At 40.0% G+C, this 18,275-nt stretch overlaps 1 protein-coding gene and 1 long non-coding RNA gene across 4 annotated transcripts in view; one reads left to right on the top strand and one right to left on the bottom strand.

Moving 5' to 3' along the window:
* Positions 1-18,275, bottom strand: part of SOX5 (SRY-box transcription factor 5) — a 632,328-nt gene that overhangs the window by 580,038 nt on the left and 34,015 nt on the right. Inside the window, exon 2 of one of the 3 annotated variants that reach the window (XM_090146149.1) lies at positions 9,217-9,384. The exons of the other annotated variants lie outside the window; for them this stretch is intronic. The gene's annotated coding sequence lies outside the window, so the exon portion shown is untranslated. The remainder of the gene's footprint in view (positions 1-9,216; positions 9,385-18,275) is intronic. 3 annotated transcript variants of the gene reach the window in all.
* LOC149919679 (uncharacterized) lies at positions 11,354-16,662 on the top strand. Its single transcript, XR_016463673.1, has 3 exons — positions 11,354-13,061; positions 14,215-14,286; positions 14,791-16,662. It is a non-coding gene; the product is annotated as an uncharacterized LOC149919679 (long non-coding RNA).

Here is an 18,275-nt window from a genome sequence, read left to right as displayed (position 1 = left end):
AATTGAAGCTCCAAGTAAGTAGTACTTCATTCTAATTCTGTCTTAGGAATTCTCCCTAAAACCAAATAAAAAACCTACCTTATTAAGAACAGCAGCAATAACTGGGAATAAAATCACAAGTAGGATGAGAGTAAGACAAACTAGAGGCAATAAATAACCAACAACGAATATCACAGTGTGGTGATGTGGTTTTTAACCAAAAGAATTCTTAAAGCAGCAGCAGAAATGCTCTTTGGCTACTTACAAAAGAGACTGTATAAATATGTTTGGAACATCACAGAAATTTCATATCCTGGAATTTGGAAGCTCTATAGAATACACTGGATCTTTCATATTTAATTTTTCTCCATTGGAAAAGACTTCGGTTTTAGTTTTCATCCAAATCCCAAAGTAATAAATTGTGTTTTCAATTCTAAAACCTAAATAAGAGCACTTTATTGAATGCAGAACAGTAAATGCAATTTTATGTGACTACGGCATTGTCCCTGTCAAGTTTTACATCATGACTTGCAAGACTGTGCCTATTTTTGTAATGGCCATTTTCATACAGTGCTTGAATAAATCCATCTGGATGACAAACTCTTCACAGTACAGTCTCAAGAAGAGGAATAAAACTAAATTAGTGCACCAATTTCTGTCATGAGGAAAACCTATTTTCATACCAGAAATACGGCCGGATGCTTACTGAGCCATGATGATCTATAACATATAAGTTATTAGTGCAGAGAGAAGTGCAGGAACGATACTTCCCATCTATCCAGCCTCCACATCTCGTATTCTGCATTCATCAACAGAAATACCTGAGTAATACTACGGCACAAAGCCAAGACACGCACTGTCACTAGCTATGGCTCTGCAGCAGAGAACAACCCCGCACAGACTCAAAACAGACCAAGCCATCCTTGTTGGATCGTATGAGCACCACCACATGGCATTAGGCATGCAGCCAGCCAAAGGGAACCTGTCCACAGCAGTGATCGAGTTCCTTCTTCACCTCTTACTAACCCTGCAGCTTACATCTGCCACTTACATTGCTGGTGGAAGTACACCTTATTGTACTGGCGATATTTGCTTTCATGAACACATGTTCTTTAGACTCACCATCCGTGCTATATTTTCCAGTAAGCGTGAGCTTCTGACAAAAGGACAAGAAAAGAAGCAGTGAGCTTCATATTCAATTCTTTCACTGTAACAGGGGCAGGACCAGCAACAGCAGGTTCCATTTGCAAACCACGGCATGCAGACCAGGGAGTTATGGAAGGGGCAATTTCATTGTAAATCCTCTACTGAGTTTACTTTCCAGCTCATGATTACTTAGTAAGCAGGCATTTTTTGGAAAAACAATTCAAAACAGTCTTCCATGAATCCCTTTGAAGACATCTTACACTGCAGGGCAGGGTCCTATCATAGCTGCACTCAAAAGCTCACATGCAGTATGTGAAGAAAAAGGAACAACAAAAACATATTTCTGGTAGCTAGATTCAGGAAAAAAAAAAAAAAAAAAAAAAAAGGTATCACTGAATCAAACCCAAACTCTACACTGTAAAAACAAGTTTAAATCACTGATAACTTTCCTTAGCTTTTACTGTTCTGAATTTTTAATAAGACACTAACTAGATTCCTCTCCAGTAGTTTCTCTCCACTGAGCTAACTAAACCAGCATTACTACAGCCGCTTTTGCTCAGTGTCCTTTCCACATCATGGTTCTCTCCAGCAGTTTGAATTACTTGAATATTGGTCTCCTGCTTTCCTGGAGATGTGGCTCTTTGCAAGTCAAGTTCAGTATGGAATTTTTCCTCCTATCATTCACTCAAGTGAAAAAAATCTGCAAATGGAATTGCTCCTGTAAACTGTTCTTTTCTGAAGAAAATAAAAAAAGAAAGAAATCAAAGTGCATAGTCAAGGAAATGTTCTTTGCCAAGAATACATCTCTGGGGCCTCGTCTAGCATCACAGGTGGCTTTAAGAGAGACTTTGGACAAAATACTGTATTTTTAGTGAAGAACAACAGGTTTAGCCTTGGGTTTTTCTGTTCATTGCAACTATGTAATTTTTTCTCAAATGAAGAATACTTATCCCTCTTACTCATATCATTTGGATGAGAATGCCTAAACATTTTGGCATTTCAGATATTCATCATTTGGATTAAAAAACTAAAATACAAACGTGAGAAGATTTATACCCATAGTCCTTAGAACACACCATAATGCTGCAGAATTAGATTCTATAGTTTCAGGATCTCTGCCTCACACAAAATAACCTCACTAAAATTACAAACACCAAAATAACACATCTCTGTCAGTGTGTATAAATATACATATATACACATATGTATGCACTGACAGAAATGCACATACTATACACACACAGGTTTTTGGACCACTGTCCCATGAGATGCTCACTAATTTCAGAAGCTGATTTACTTTTTAAAGATTTATTAAGAGGCGTAATCACAGTGCTCTAAAGTTCACCTGAACAGCACTCAGGCAAATTGAAAACTCATTCTTAACTCATTCTCTTCTTTGAAGAGAACCTGAACATACAACATAGGAGGAGACTCCAGCACGTGGAATAAGTGTGGAGCCTAATTTAATTTCCATACTTTCACCATACATGAAGCAATAGAAAAAGGCACCAACTTTTCAGTAGTGCTTCCTACCAAAGCTTTACAGACTGCTCTTTCTCCTGATTTCATTCCAGGCCATAATACGCATTGTATTAAAAAAAGAAAATATTTTAGGCTAAAAATTATTGATTGTATTTATATATACTCATCTCCCAGGTTGTAGAATTTTCATAGCGTTTCATCTCTGAAAATGCAGCCACTTCTAGAGAGGAATCCAGGAGCTGATCAACAGCACACAACAGTGTTACAGCACAGTTCACAGCAAGAAATTAACACATTAGATATAATTAAAAAATATTCACCAACTATAGAGACTCTAAGTCTACGTCCTCATCTCTGAAAACACAAGAGGCCTTAAAAGTAAGCATCCCGAGAAAGATAAAACACAGCCCACTTTATCTCATAAGGCTCTATGCCAGCAACGCTATGTGACCTCAGCATAGCCTCCAACAGATTTACGTGCACCTAAGAATGACGCTCCACGTTCTGCCCTTGAACATGCACATGCAGCTCCCACTGAAGCCAATGACAGCTGCTCCGGCACAGCTGAGGGCAGAATTCAACCTTCTGCACTGCTCATTATCAGAGAGATGAAGGAAGCTCTTTGAAAACTCAGCAAGTCTTGAAATCACGCAAGAAAGAGTTCCTCCCCCTGAGAGACTCCCCAACAAAAATTAAAGCTACAGAACTCACTGTTTAGTCATTTTAGTGGTGTTTCTGCAAGAAAAGAACATCAAAAGGAAGATGCAATGTCCATGTAGTTCATACTCTAGAAGTGTAACACATAGTACTGCACTTTATGTGCTTACGCATACACATGTACACATAAGTGTATTCTTCTGAGTGGGAGACACATTCAAGATGTTAACAGAGCCTGAACTCTAGAATTACTGACACTCAAAGGCTTACTTCAGACCCTGAATGCATTCAAGCACCATTTATTGTAGGCAGTATTACAGTGCACCATTTGTAAGAACAAAAAAAAAGAACAGCTTTTTCTTCTCATTCAAAACACAAAGCTAAAAATCTTTCTTCTGTCTTCTCTTTCTCCCTGTACTTATTTACTGTATTCACTTATTAATTACTTTTACTAGGTCTAAAGGGATGGTAGCCTCTTACAACTTGGCTACTGTGAATCAAGAATGGCAGGGCAAACGGGGTGTGAAAACACAGATGTTGCGATACCTTCATGCATGTTTTAGCCCACAGGAGACATTGCTAAGTATTACATGGCATACACAAGACATGCAACTGGTTCCTTCTTTATGCTTGCTCATTGCTAGCCAGCATCTCCCACACCTGGACTACCGGGCCATGGTCTCTCCATCTCCAGAAAGCCCTACGCAGTCTCCTTTGAGAGCATGGAAGACAGGCAAGGGGCAGAAGCTGCACATAAGCCAGAAGAGAGGTCCCCTGGCAAAGCCTTGCAGACAGGGCTTTCCTCCGTGAGCACCCCTTGCTTGCTGCTTACAGTGCACACCTGTCAGAGGACACAGCGTGAGAAACGCTCCTCTACCAAGCCTCCTTATTCCTGTCCGGAGAGGCAGACAGGCCTCTGCAGAGGCACACTGGGCTATCCCTTTCAACACTGTTAAACTGTAGTATCTGGAGAACAGCATTAGATGCTAACAGCTAGTATCAAATACTGTGACACCACATCACTCTTACTCACTTCAAACATCGTCCACAGATCTGCACAGGGCATGTGACATCCAGTTACTGAGTTTCACTGAAGTCTGTGGAACTAATATGATTTACATTAATTATGCATCTGGGTGGTTTTTTTTATTTTCCATTTCAATTATTAGCAAATGGTATTTCAGCTGTCAACATGAGGATAGCAGTAAGACTAATTGTGACACAATGGAAAACAAAGCAACAACAGCAGAGCAGCAAGGTCCTAGGCTACAAGAAATGAGAATTCGCTCACATACAGCAGCCACGGGCACAGAAATAAAGCAAAGAAGCTGCTTACCTTTGGAAGGCCTCAGATATGCAGGAACCTCCAGCAAGATACCCTCACCTTCACTGCCAACCCTTAAATGAGCTCTGGGAAGTGATAGATCCTGGCTCTGCCCCTTCTAATCATTCAGGTGCACTGTGTGCCCCTGAGGTCCCCTGAGCTGGCCCTGCCTTCCCATCAGGTTCTCAATCACTGGTTCAAGCCATGACTTAGAAATTCCACTACACTAGTATACTCAGAACTGACTGAGTGGTGACCTGTTGTCTTTAAACTAACATTAGGGTGTAGAAATAACACCCCTTTGAATACTGCAAGTTTTGAATGAATTTTAAAGATTTTCCTCTTATATTAGGTAATCAGTGTATTTATTTCTCTTAGGCAGGCCCCATGCTCAATGGAAAGCTTTTAAAAGGCATGCTCCTGATCTCCAGGACTTCTCTGGCACATCCTCTTCACTGCAAAGTTTTACTGACTCAGAAATAAAGTTTAGATAACTATAACAATGAACACCAGGCCCAGAACCTCCAGTGCTCAACACTGGGTTCTTGGAGGGGTCTGCACAGGCACTTAGATAAGGCTAAGATCTTCAATTCCTCTCTCTGCCCAAGAGTTCCATTGTGCACCTCTGCCCAAGTGCCTGGAGTGATGAAGACTCCATGCCTGAAAACATGCTTCTCAAATTCAGCCTCAGCACCGATGCCAGATTCCGCTCACAAGCAGGCCAAATTTAAGAACTGCAAATATCAGCCAAGGAGAGCTGAATGCCTTCAGTGTAGAACACTGTTAGCATATGTTGGCAAAGTTTCTACCTTTTCAACATATAAAAATTGTGTTGGTTTATCTGTACCATTACAGTGAAAGATACAAATTCCAGTATGTCCACTGATCTATTACTCACCTTCCTGCGAGTGCCGAAATGGCTTTGTTCACACAACTGTCTTCAGGCCAGCATTTGTAAGCTCAGTTTGTACAACCCCCCATGGCACTAGAACTTTTAGTCCATGGTAGTAGCTCTCATGTTGTATAACTGTACCAGGAAGATGCCACATGCTTATCTAGAATTGCAATACAAATATGAAAGCCAGGCATATCTTAAGCATACTGGAGAATCAGGTTGTGTTATGGGTAAGGAGTGAATCTATGCATGGTCCATTTCACTATCTTCCCCTCAAATTCTTCTTCAAGAAGGAGCAGTTTCTCTTCCTCTCTGTAATTAGATGTTTCTCCGGACAGAAGTCCATCACCCCTCTCCTACCTTGCCCTTTTGCTTATTTCTTGAAACAAAGACACAAGTTTCCAGTAAGTCCAGAGCAGAAGGGGCATGTGTGAGCCCGGCTCGCACTCTTCAGCTTCCTGTTTCGGTGCAGATTCTTGCAGGGCTATTCTGGGACTGCCAGAGCAGTGCAGCAGAAAATCATCAAACGTTCGGGGGAATCCCCCTCTGTCACTTTTATTATTCTGACAAAAAGATTAGCGATGATGTGTCTTCTTAGACACAGCAGGGCAGCAAGGTGTTCTCTATTTTAAGTAAAGGCAGGAAATGAGTAATAGATTTCCTCTGCAGCCAAACTGGGGCTTCAGCCTGCCTGGCTGATAGAGCTTTAGCCTCTCAGATCACCACCTTTGTGCTAAATGAGGAACAGCAACAATTCCCCACTACTAAAATTAAAAACCATTTGTGACCTGTGAACAGTATCCTGTATCTCAGTAAGGAGCAGCCTGACCTGGCCAGCTGGGAATGAGACACAAAGAAGGGTTTACACAGAGTGAGGACAAGGCCCCACCACTCTCACATGTGACACTGACTTGTCTCTAGCCATTCCCATCATTATTAAAGCCGGCTCTGTTCCCCCCAGCGGTAGAAATCATGGGATTGCTTATACATGTAGCTTTGTTCACAACAGGGCCAGATGCCCTTGTGATAAAATCCCCACACAGCCACCTGTGCTGTGTTTACATTAGGCCGCCTCCTACCACTACTCCCACTGATGTAGCTACACAACTGTTAATAAAGTTTTAGTGGGGGGAAGATGTTTTTGCAGACAAAGCAGCTGTTAGCTCATGGCATCAGCTCATGTTTAAGACTCTTCTCTACCTAGATGAGAGTAGCCCAGATTCTGTGCAAGTTTAATCTTTAAGCATTAGTGTCAGTGTTTTTGCTGAAGAGCCCTACTAGTTTATTTCTATAGGATAGACTTTCTACTGCAACTCTACTGAAACTGATACCTGCCAGCCTATACAGCAAGGCCATTCTGAAAGCTTTGCAGTTTCTGCCATACACTTCTGTGCTTTTGGAGGTCCTCACTACCTTTCCAATTTGGCACTACACTTAAACCAGGCAATGAGACCAGGTAGTATTACTGTCATGTTATCTACTTCCAATTTGGCCTCTTCAAAAGAAACATTTTTTTCTGTTTAAGCTAAGAAAAATACAAAATCTGGGAAACCCATTAGGCCAATTAATATTCTGATTTACTTCCTCTCAGAAGTGCAGCAGTTTCACTTTCCAACCTCTACATTCAAGGTGACAGTCCCATTTTTCACACTCATTCTATTTAATTCTGTGCCGACACAACCAAGTTGTGGCTGCAAGAACCAGATTTGCCTTATGTCCCTCAGAGCATAAACTCATGCTGGAGAACTGAGCTCTCTCTTGTCCTGAGTGCTCATAGTGGATTTTCTTGCTTCTGGCTTCCCTTTCCTCAAACTCAAGATTTTGATGCACTTCCAGTATTTCTACTGAACAAGTGTCATCAACTTTCAGTTTCTTCCCAAAATCAACGAAACCCCTGAAGCCTCTCAATGAACTTAAATCTTTTGACTCATAAGATTCCAACCTACCTTCCTACTACTGCTGTTCTCAAACTCCAGCTTACTCTAAGTACACCAACTGTACACCAAATAATTCACTCTGTAGATCACAGAAGTCCAACAACTCTAGCTGTGTTCCATGGTTTTGGTTCTCATCTTTCATAGACATCTTAGAAATTTAATAAACTAGAAGAAAGATTGCCCATGTTAATCTACGCTGTATAACTATTTTGTCTTACATTAATTGTTCAGTCTAGTTAAATAAGAAAACACAGTCATATGCATCACATCCCAGAACTATTCCCAGCAAAGCATTCTGTATCCATAGCCATGAAGCAGAGCAAAGGGCCACGCTATGGCCAGCTACATGGCTTCTGAGGCAAGGGGCATAACGCAAACTACTTGGCCAGAAGACTAAGAGCAAAGGCACATTTACCACTTTGCACATATGCAAACACACTGGGACTCCACTAAATTTAGAAACTGGGGCTATGTACACATTTTGCTCTGCTCTGAATGACTGCAGCAATTCTACAGAAGCAATGGAAAAATCAGTCCTCTGCAGATAGCTATACTTTATAACCAGTGTTTCACTATTTACCTATGATCTATTTCCTCCAGAAGAGGAGAATTTTCATTCATCTCGTGTTTCTCCTCAGCATTTCCCTCCTGCCCCCTCTTTCAGCTTCTCATCTGCTTGATGTATTCACACTGCCCGTATTCATGTGTTTCTTTTTCCTTAGGATTCTTGACACCGCTCTTGGTTTTAAATACTCAGCCACTTGGGTATTCCTGAGAATTACCTCTTCTTGCACTAGCAATGCTATTTCTTGCATCAGCTTCCTGGAGCTTAAACTTCAGTGGATCCTGCTACTCTAGGTCTGCTCAGAGGTTGAGCTGCCAGCCTATCATTTTTTATAGTACTTGAAAGAGATATCTGCTCCCCAAATTGACGGACAGAAGGAGATATGTTTTCTTCCTCCAAGTTTTCATTTATAAATCAAACTTATAAATGTGTCTGTTATGCCTACACCAATGTTTCTTTATTTATTCCTCATATACAAAAATGAATTTCAATATGCAGTACTTCAGCTCTGTTTAAAGCTTCCATAAACTTTTCATAAAACAGAATGAATATGGTTTTTACTTAATGTTACCCAGAACAACCAACTAAAATTGAGAGTTTGAAATAACTCATTAGTGATCTATAAGAAATGCAAGAATTCCAGGTTATAAGTAATATCACAGAGACAGAAAGATGAAGTTAATGAAAAGATATTCAAATGCAAAAATAACATGTTCTATAAAAAATAATTCCTAAGAACAAGAACTTATGACACAGAGACCCCAAACTCAAGACGACTTATTTGTCCAAGCAAGAACAGAACAGAATAACCCTTGAAATACCTGGCACAGACTTCATTTTTCACTAATTCAGCTGCAAAATACAAATGACATTAGCAAATTGGGCTTAGGATTATGACCCAGTATGTCATTAAAAGACAACTGACCAATACAGAAGCACTGGTTTGATGAGATCGTGGGGTGCTAATAAGAACAGTGACACATTTTCTGTTTGACTGCTGCTGGACCATTGACATAATAGTCAAAAACCACGTCCCTCTCCATATACAGTACTGGTAGGTAGAGAAAAAAAAAAGGAAAGAGTAGAGGGGAGTGAAAGCAGGGATCATTTTAGTTTTCCTTCGTATTATTTTCTTGTGAAAGAGAAATTTGCATAGCTGTGTCTCTACTTCAAAGAGCTCATCTGAAAATTCACATCTAAAACTCATTTAAAAAAGAAAGTTAGAAGTTACCAGTGAAGCAGAAATCCTCAGTCTCACCACCATGCTGGTGTCATTTCCCCATTTGTACTGCTGACCCAGGTCTGCCTTTTTTTTCTTTTAAACTTTTCCCCTTCTCACATAGAGAATGCTTGGCTGTGGTTGCTAGTCAGACATGTCCTCAAGGCTCCTAGTGTTGTTCTATAAAAGGATGAACAAAAGACAGATCAGCAAAACCCGCCTCAGGAGTTACACGAGGGCCAGTAAGATGACTATCCTGCTTTAACTGATTAATTTTCAGTAAAAATTAAAAGAAAAATAAACAAATGTGAGACTGAGAATTGCTAGAAGGAATTTTCAGTTTCTAGTAGTCTTGTCTAGTAAATAAATGGAACCCAGGTTTCCTAAACCAGAGCCCAGGCACATACAGTTGTAATGTCTCAAGAAAAATCACTCAAAAAGCCTTTTAAGGGCAAATTCTCTCTCGAGGCCAAAAACCAGAATGAAAAAGCAGACCGAACTTTCATCATTTCTTATCACAAGTGTAGCAAGATTGAGTCTTTTCCTCAGCTCTTTAGCTTCAAGTGTCACCTGATTGTATGGGAGTATCAGTTTCCATTAAAAGAAAAAAAACTGCCAATGACCTCTAAGTGTTTGTAGAACTAAGGCTACAGTTTCATATGAAATTTAAGCAATAACGGCCTTGTGTTGTCCCTTCAGAAGTAGGATGACATGAAAGTTTAGATATTACTAAGATCGTGTTTTTCAAAAGTATTTCCTTAAGTTCCACTCACTTTTACACTGCTGTATTTTTCTCCTATGTTTAAGTACAGAATCTTCAGCAGCCAGAAACATTAGTAATTCCTAAAAATAGATATCTTATTCTCCTTTCTAAAATTAGAAATATACAGTATTTCTCAGGGAAAAGGAGAAATGAAGTATTCACTAAAATAAAGGTGGAGTGTCCTATTTTTGCCTTTTTAGAAAGCCGTTTTTCCTCTTGACTCCCTCTTTCTTCTTCACGTCCTTAATCCTCATTTTCTCAATCTTATTTTTACTCTAGGAAGTAACTGCCACCAACACACTGTCCAACTCTTTTCAGTCCTCACTCATTTTCAATTCATCCCTTGATTCCTTCCACTTTAAGGTCCTTCTCCCCAGCTCAGCTTTCCCCTAATAAAACTGCCTTACAGCAGCACATTTCTCTAGCTCTAGTTAAGACCCACTTCAATGATCATAAAAGGGCATAAACATATAAGGAAAAAGTGAGATTATTACAGATGATGATTAAAAAAGGACAACTAATTTATGTGTAAAATCATATTCAGCTGTAAATCTAATAAAAAAAAAGAAGAAATACAAATTTCTGGAGATGCAAAAAATGCTATTGTATCTCCAGGTATTTCTTTTTTTTTTTTTATTTCCAAAGGCTTTTCTTAAAAGTACTTTACTAACCTATTCAGTAAGTTTGCAAAAGATTTAAGATCCTCAACACAAAGCATTCAATTTTGGTTCTGCTAAATAACTGCTGCTCAGCTGAAACAGATGATTTCTCCTTTCCAACCCCCTCAAAAAATCCTCCTCCAAAATATTTTTTATCTGGTGTGAAACAACTGTAATCCTCAAACTAATCAGCAAACTGAAAAATCTACCTTTGCATAAAGTGCTCTGGATTTCTTTAGGGTGAAGAGCCCTGTATCAACCCTAGAAATAATTAACCAGAATTTCAGGAATGTCAAACAAGCCTCTGCATTACACATTAGATCATCCCACCCTCTAAGCCCTACTAATGTTAAGGGAACTCTTTCTGTGACTGACAACTCATTCTTCTTTTTCTGAGTATTTCCTGACCACATTCAATGCCATCCTTTCATCATCTATTTTCCTACTACTAACATCTCCCTCCTTCAAGGGATTACTCGAGTGACAGTGACATCCTCTATGTTATCCTCTTGACAAAAACTTTACTCAGCTCCCCATAAGCATCTAATGCCTCCCTCCTTTCTGCACTACTTTAGGAAAACCACAGCACTGCACTGGACAGCTGATACGCTCATCTCTTTTCTCCTTTTCTCTCTCAAGGTGCTCTTCCCTTCCATGTACATACTGCAGACTTCTCTTCCTCGCACTTCACTGCCTGAGCAGAGAGTCGAGATGACCAAGCACAGTCTGAACATCCCTAGCAGACAACCTGGTGTTCTCATCCTCAGACAACTTACGACACATCTTCTGGTCCTTCAGTGAGTTCATAGTTTCATAATAACCCAGCTTGGAAACCTACCTCTCAAATAAAAAATGAGCAGAAGAATGATACTAGCCCTTCATTTCCCAGAAGAGAAGTCAGCATGCTCATGTCCATACCTCCTACCTTTACTGATGTAAATTGAGAAAATGTTATCTTCAATTTCCAGTCTCACAGCTCATTTTACATTATGCCAAAGCTCAGCCCAGCACTAGGTCTGAACTGTCTGCTCATTTGACTCCCTTTCCTCTGCTCTTACAGTAGGCACGCATTACCATGCTTGTTCGCTATGCCCCCCTTCATACACACATTTCATCCAGCTCACTTTGAGCAACGTGTACAAAATGCTATCCCTGAACAAAAAGAAATTTACTGTATAGTCAGATTTAACATTGAATATTACCAATCCCATAAACGGCAAATAAATCACTGCTATAAAATTAAAGCATGAAAATGCAGTCCTTTGTATGAAAGAAAGAAGGTGAAATTTCTAATCGAAAATTAAGGCAAGAAGCATGATAATAGCAAAGTATATTTATTGTGTTAACATACCATTTGTCTTCTAGGCAAGTTACTAAAGGTCATTTGTTCTTCATGGCAAGTGTTGAAAATAGTTTATGTTGTGGGTCTAACTTAAAGGAACAATGTCAAAACCCTCAGGCCCAAGACGACCTTTTTATGCCAACACTGAGATCTAAATCTCTTACTGAGGATAGTGGTGATGTTCGCATTTCACTCTCCCCCTCCCCTCAACCCCCTCCCTTCCAGATGCAATAGCTCACTCTACTCATGACACCCAACGTGAAAGACAAGCAGCTTGCCCTCTAAGCAACTGAAAGGTAGTGCCTTGTGAGAGGAGGAAGAAAAGGGAGGGAAGAGGGAGGGAAGATGTCAGAGCCACCCCTGTCTCCTGGAAGGAAAAAAACAGATGCTGCTGTGTGCTCTAGAAGACAGGACATAGCAGGGCAGATAGTTATTTCCAGAACCTACAACAATGCTGTCTTGCCTAAACAGAGCTTCTTGGGTCACATGTAGGTGCTTCTCTCAAAAGAACCTAGCTGTGGCTGGGGGAGGGTTGGTGCTGCTGGGGTACTGCAAGTGAAATTAAAATCACACACATAAAAGACACAGATTTGTAGACTGATTGGAAACTGAAGTTTAATGCATTGAATGGCTGCAGACTGGCAAAACACTTGGAGTCTCACTTGGCAATTTAAAACAGCCCACCTCTGCTAGAGCGCAGATGCTCTCCCTTAGGTGCTGGGACAGGATCAGTGCAGTGATCCTGTTCAGTGATGCTCGCTGTTATCACACTACCAAAACTCTTCAGCCAAAGCATATTGTGAGCTCCTGCAGATGTGGGACACAACTAGACACAAGACAGCACTTCAGAGAAGAATCAAGGATACAGACATTATGGAATCATGAACACCTTTTCAGTTTCAAGGAAATGATTCCATTGCATTGGGTGATGCTGTTCTGACCATGCAGAACAAAGGGCGTGATTTGTGACATACAATGCATCAACTACACGACATGCATGTGAGTACAGGGAACGTGCCATGAGCTCCAATGCCAGACACCTGACAAGGGGTTCCACGTAGAAGATGAGTATTTTACAGACTGAATCCCAAAGGTGCACATTTCCAGTGTACTAATGCTGAGCAGGCACAGCAGAGCCTTTCAGAAGGCACTCAGCACTTTACAGGATTTAAATGCGAAAGCCTCAAAAAGGCAAAGCTCATTTTCCTGAATTCCCAGCTCTGGCTGCCATTTGTGACAGACTTCACACATTTTTGTGCTGCCCTGTCACATTTGGGTGGCAAAGAATGGCAAAGTAGAGATGCCGTGACAAGTAGATAAGACATGTTTTTCCTCTTTAGTGTTCTTAGGCTCAGATTTCCCTTCAACAAATAGAGGAAGACAAAAAACCCCTGGGGCAGACAAAAACAGTTTAAGAGTTTAGTTACTTGGTAATCGTTAAAAGCATTTAAAAAAACAAAAATTAAAAGTTTATGAAATATAGAGCAACCTTGGCCTTCTTAAGTGGAAAATATCACACAAGTAGACTAAGGAAATGAATATACATATTAGAATGTGCCTGTGCATATTTTCATACAGAGACCATATGAGTTAAGTTCTTTATTAGATGCATGAACTACCTTATAGACTTTTCTGGATACCTATATAGATGTAATTCCTGTTTTGATTTTGGAGGCAGGTGTGAAAGTTACAAGAGAATTACGCAGCTCACAGTGGAGAATCTCCCAGGGCCCCCACTGCTTCTACAAGTCAATCATCAGATTCACCAGTTTTCTTTTGATTAGGCTGGCTTGCAAATATATGAAATACTGACTCTTAAAATACTTCATATGAATGAACATACAATCAAGTTTACAACTAGTTTACTACAAATCTGTATGTATGTTCATTCATATGCACATACCGTCTGCTGTGTCCTTTCTGCAATATATGTAGTTTAATTAGTCAAAATTAAGTATCCACAAAACAAGATGTAAAGTACCACTCAGACATGTAGCAGACTTTCCTTTAATGGGCTAACAGACTTTGATAAATTCTGTCCTATACAGCTGTAGTTAACACCAAGCATCTAATAGTAACTCTGACCTTAATCAACCTTCAGTATGGAAATTTTCTTCCATCTTAATCTCCTGTGTCTGTTTCAAAGCAGAATGTCCAAGTCAACTTATTTCCAGCTCTAGGATTTATCTTAAACTGTGAGTTATTAAGCATTCTAGTTAAAATCTGGACTCCTTTGAATTTCACAGGAAATACCCGACTGACTTCAACAGCACCAAGATTTTTACCATGGAGAACTGCCTGGAATTCAGCTTGCAAAGGTGAAACAAGAAAGCAATAAGAGTCTGAATCAACTCCCCCCAAATTCACAGAAAGTCTCCTATTCATATCAATGGAGAAGAGTGGCCTTTAAGTCTGTCTTGGCAGAGCTAGGAGCCATACCCTCACAGATAGTGAAAGAATTGTTGTAAATGCCAGACAGAATTAGGAAGTACAAGAACTCCCAGTACTTTATGCAGTGTTTTACAAGAAGTTTAAAGCTCTAAGCTGGACATAAAATTAAACAAACTGCAATTAGATTAAAAAACCAGTCATTTCATTGTATTAAATACCCAAGCTAAATTTGCCAGTAATCCTTAAAGCAGGCCCTGCAGAATAGCAATTTACTTAAACAGAAGTAAACCTGTGATAGAGACAAAACAGTATCATCTTAGTAAAAGAATAGATAAACAACCATAAAAAATACTAAACTACAGAAGTAACCCCAACTTTCAGTAACAGCCCTAAAATTTCATCTGTATTTTTGGTTTCTGTGTGCATCATAGTGAATAATGTATTGATACATGAAAAATGGTCACAACTGCATGAGGAAAGCATGATACACAGCTCACGGTGCCATGAAAAATGTTAACATGGGATTAGATCTCCAACCTTGGCCTACTAATTTCATTTAAACCACAGAAAAAGCTATCAAGATTGATTTTGCTTGCAAGAGTTTCCCTGTGCAAAGATAATTCTTCCATTGTATTATTCTGTGGGATCTGCTCTTTGATTATGATGGTAGGACTGCACTCAAAACTTACCAATCAAATGATCACATGCTTGGAATTCTTTTATTACTTATTATCCAACTCTCTCTCAACAAATGAAATGCTTTGAAACAAATACATCACAGACAGCAATGGCTATAGTACACAGTTAACATGATAGCAATGTAAGGAAAGCAAAAAGATATGTAGTAGAATGGATTGAAGACAGAGGGATAAATCACTAAGAATACCAAGTCCATCATTTGTATCTTGTTTGAAGCTATGTTAGGAAATAAACAGGTAAGTGCAAAGAATACATCTTCCAGAACATGGCTGTAAACTCCTCCAGCAAGGACCAGTACACTACTTAAAGACCACCGAGGGACTATAAACCCAAAGCAGCTCGGAAGGAGGTGTGCTCAGGGCTCCCACTCTCTGCACATGTACTGAACAGCGCTATCAAGTACCACAATGTGTAAAGAAGTTTTCTCTGGCAAACTTCTACCAGCAGCTCCAGTTAAGGCAAGGAACAACTTGGAACCTTGATTCTTCCGTAAGAGAAGAAGGAAACAAGACCCATTTCCCACTTAAAAGACAATATGCAGTACCCAAAGTGAGACAGACGTAGGCAGCCATGACTCCCATCTTAAGAAACCACAGAAGAACAAAAAATTTTAAATGCAGAATTCCATAAAAGGAATGTACCATGCTAACAAAATCAACCAGAAAGGGCATAGGGGAAATTTACACAGCGAAGAAAGAATCTGAAAAGTACATGTTTGGAGTGGTTAAAAAAAGAACAAAAAAGGATATGCCAGCCTTCAATTAGATTTAAATATTGAAAAACATTTCCTTCTCCCAGTGACAAAGCAAATTTCAAGAAACACGTTACTCTAATCATCTTGAATTTAAAAAAATTAAAAAAGCAGAAGGAAAAAGGAAAACTTAATTGAAAATGTAAAGAATTGAAAATTACAATCTTGCTTAAAATTTCAACCTCTGGACCTGAAGGAGAGTCCAAATGCATTTCATGATCATTTTTCAGAATACTGATATCCAGAGAAGGCAAGGAGGAGTTTTCCTCTGTCAAGTGCATTTGACAAAAAGAAATGAAGACAAAAGAAAACAAAACTCCTCCCCATGCATAATGGAAGAAGAAATGGTGTAGGAATAAGTCGCTTATTTGGGGACCTGCATCTTTTGAGCATCTTCCTGTCAGCTGCTGTACTCGCCACTTATATTCATGACTAACCTCTGCTAAGGCAGTAGATCGCACATGGAGCTCATCGTAAGACTTTCAAGCTGGGGATTTCCAGGCATTCAGCCTTTGGCACAGATCATCTGCTTCTGAGGTAAAAGAGAGCTGTAGTGTTTAATTCCATAGCAGCAGAGAAAATTTTTGTAAATTCTGGAGGAAAGAGAAGGTTGTGCTTTACACATCATACAGAATTGCTTTCTTAGCTTAAAACCAAAGTAAAATGAGGATGCATTAATTATTGATGCATTAATGAGGTTCAACACAGCAAAGTGCAAGGTTTTGTACTTGGGACAGAGGAATCCCAGGCATCTGGAAGGAGCAGTCCTTAAGAGCAGCCCTGCAGAGAAAGACCTGGGGGTCTTGATAGATGAAAAGCTTAACATGAGCCAGCAGTGTGCTCTTGCAGCTCAGAAAGCAAATGGTATCCTGGGCTCCATCAGAAGAGGGATGGCCAGCAGAGACAGGGAGGTGATTGTTCCTCTCTACTCTGCTCTTGTGAGGCCCCATCTGGAGTACTGCGTCCAAGTGTGGAGCCCCCAGTACAAAAAAGACAGGGAACTGTTGGAGAGGGACCAGTGGAAAGCCATGAAGATGATCAGGGGACTGGAGCACCTCCCCTATGAAGACAGGCTGAGGGAGCTGGGCTTGTTCAGCCTGGAGAAAAGAAGGCTGCAGGGTGACCTCATTGCAGCCTTTCAGTACCTAAAGGGAGCCTACAAACAGGAGGGAAATCAACTCTTTGAAAGGGTGAGTGACAGCAGGACAAGGGGAAATGGTTTTAAGCTGAGGGAAGGGAGATTTAGGTTGGACGTCAGGGGGAAATTCTTCACGGAGAGAGTGGTGAGGTACTGGAACAGGCTGCCCAGGGAGGTTGTGGATGCCCTGTCCCTGGAGGTGTTCAAGGCCAGGTTGGATGGGGCCCTGGGCAGCCTAGTCTAGTATTAAATGGGGAGGTTGGTGGCCCTGCATCTGGCAGGGGGGTAGGAGATTCACGATCCTTGAGGTCCCTTCCAACCCTGGCCATTCTGTGCTTCATTTTAACATCAGTACCCACTAGGTATATCTTTACGCCATACATGTTTTCTTTTAATGGTCCTATTTTCAAACTATACTTTTGCCATAACTAATGGAGGCAGAAATATCTTTCAAATTCATTAAAGGCAAGAAAGCAAATTCTGAGATAATGTTATCAAAAGCTGTCACAGCTGATTTAACTTTGCTGGCATGGAGGTCAATGGAGATTTCAATACCAACTGCAGACACTGGATTTCAATGGATGACAAGGACTTTTGAACAGTACATGAAACACCTACCCTTCTCCAAGCAGTCCTACAGGGGTTAGGGAGTTAACAGAGTGTGTTGCCATTCCATTTGTATTACAGTAGCACAGTCTGGCTCTGAGCAAATACTAAACAATTCCTGGTTCAGAATCCATTATACAGAAGGTTCAAAATAAATCAAAAGGAAAAAATGTCTAAATGTAGCCTTTTATGGTTGTGAATATTTAAAATCACATTTAGTAAAGCTGCATGGGTTAAAGCAAATAATAATAATACTACCAATTAAACTAATTAAAATTCATCAGCATGGAAAGAAAACAAATCCAAACTCTTGACAGCAACATAAAACCAGAATTCTGCCCACTCCCTTCATAATGGCTCTTCTATTGAGCTTCACTCTGACCTTTTATTACTTTTCCCAACATTGAAGAACACTGCCTTTCAACACTCATGTCTTCGCTACCCCCTGCCTTTATTCCTGCCTCTGTTGTTAAGAGCTGTTAGCTGCTGTTGTTCCAAGGTGCATAGTGGTGTTGTACCTTAAAAAAAAGAGGCAAGAACATCGGTACTTTTTGATGAAAGTGTAGAAACGTTTCCTGCTTTTCCTTCTAGAGAACAAAGTTACATTTGAGTATAAAATTAAATAATAAAGTAGCTAAATGAATAAATAATGGTTTAATAAATACCCCAAGAGACTGAAAAGCATGAAATCAATTTTGTGCTGGAAGGGATGAAAAAAGACA

Source organism: Phasianus colchicus, chromosome 1, assembly GCF_987193195.1.
Source record: "Phasianus colchicus chromosome 1, bPhaCol1.hap1.1, whole genome shotgun sequence".
NCBI lineage: Eukaryota > Metazoa > Chordata > Aves > Galliformes > Phasianidae > Phasianus > Phasianus colchicus.
This window is presented reverse-complemented; position numbering and strand designations above follow the sequence as displayed.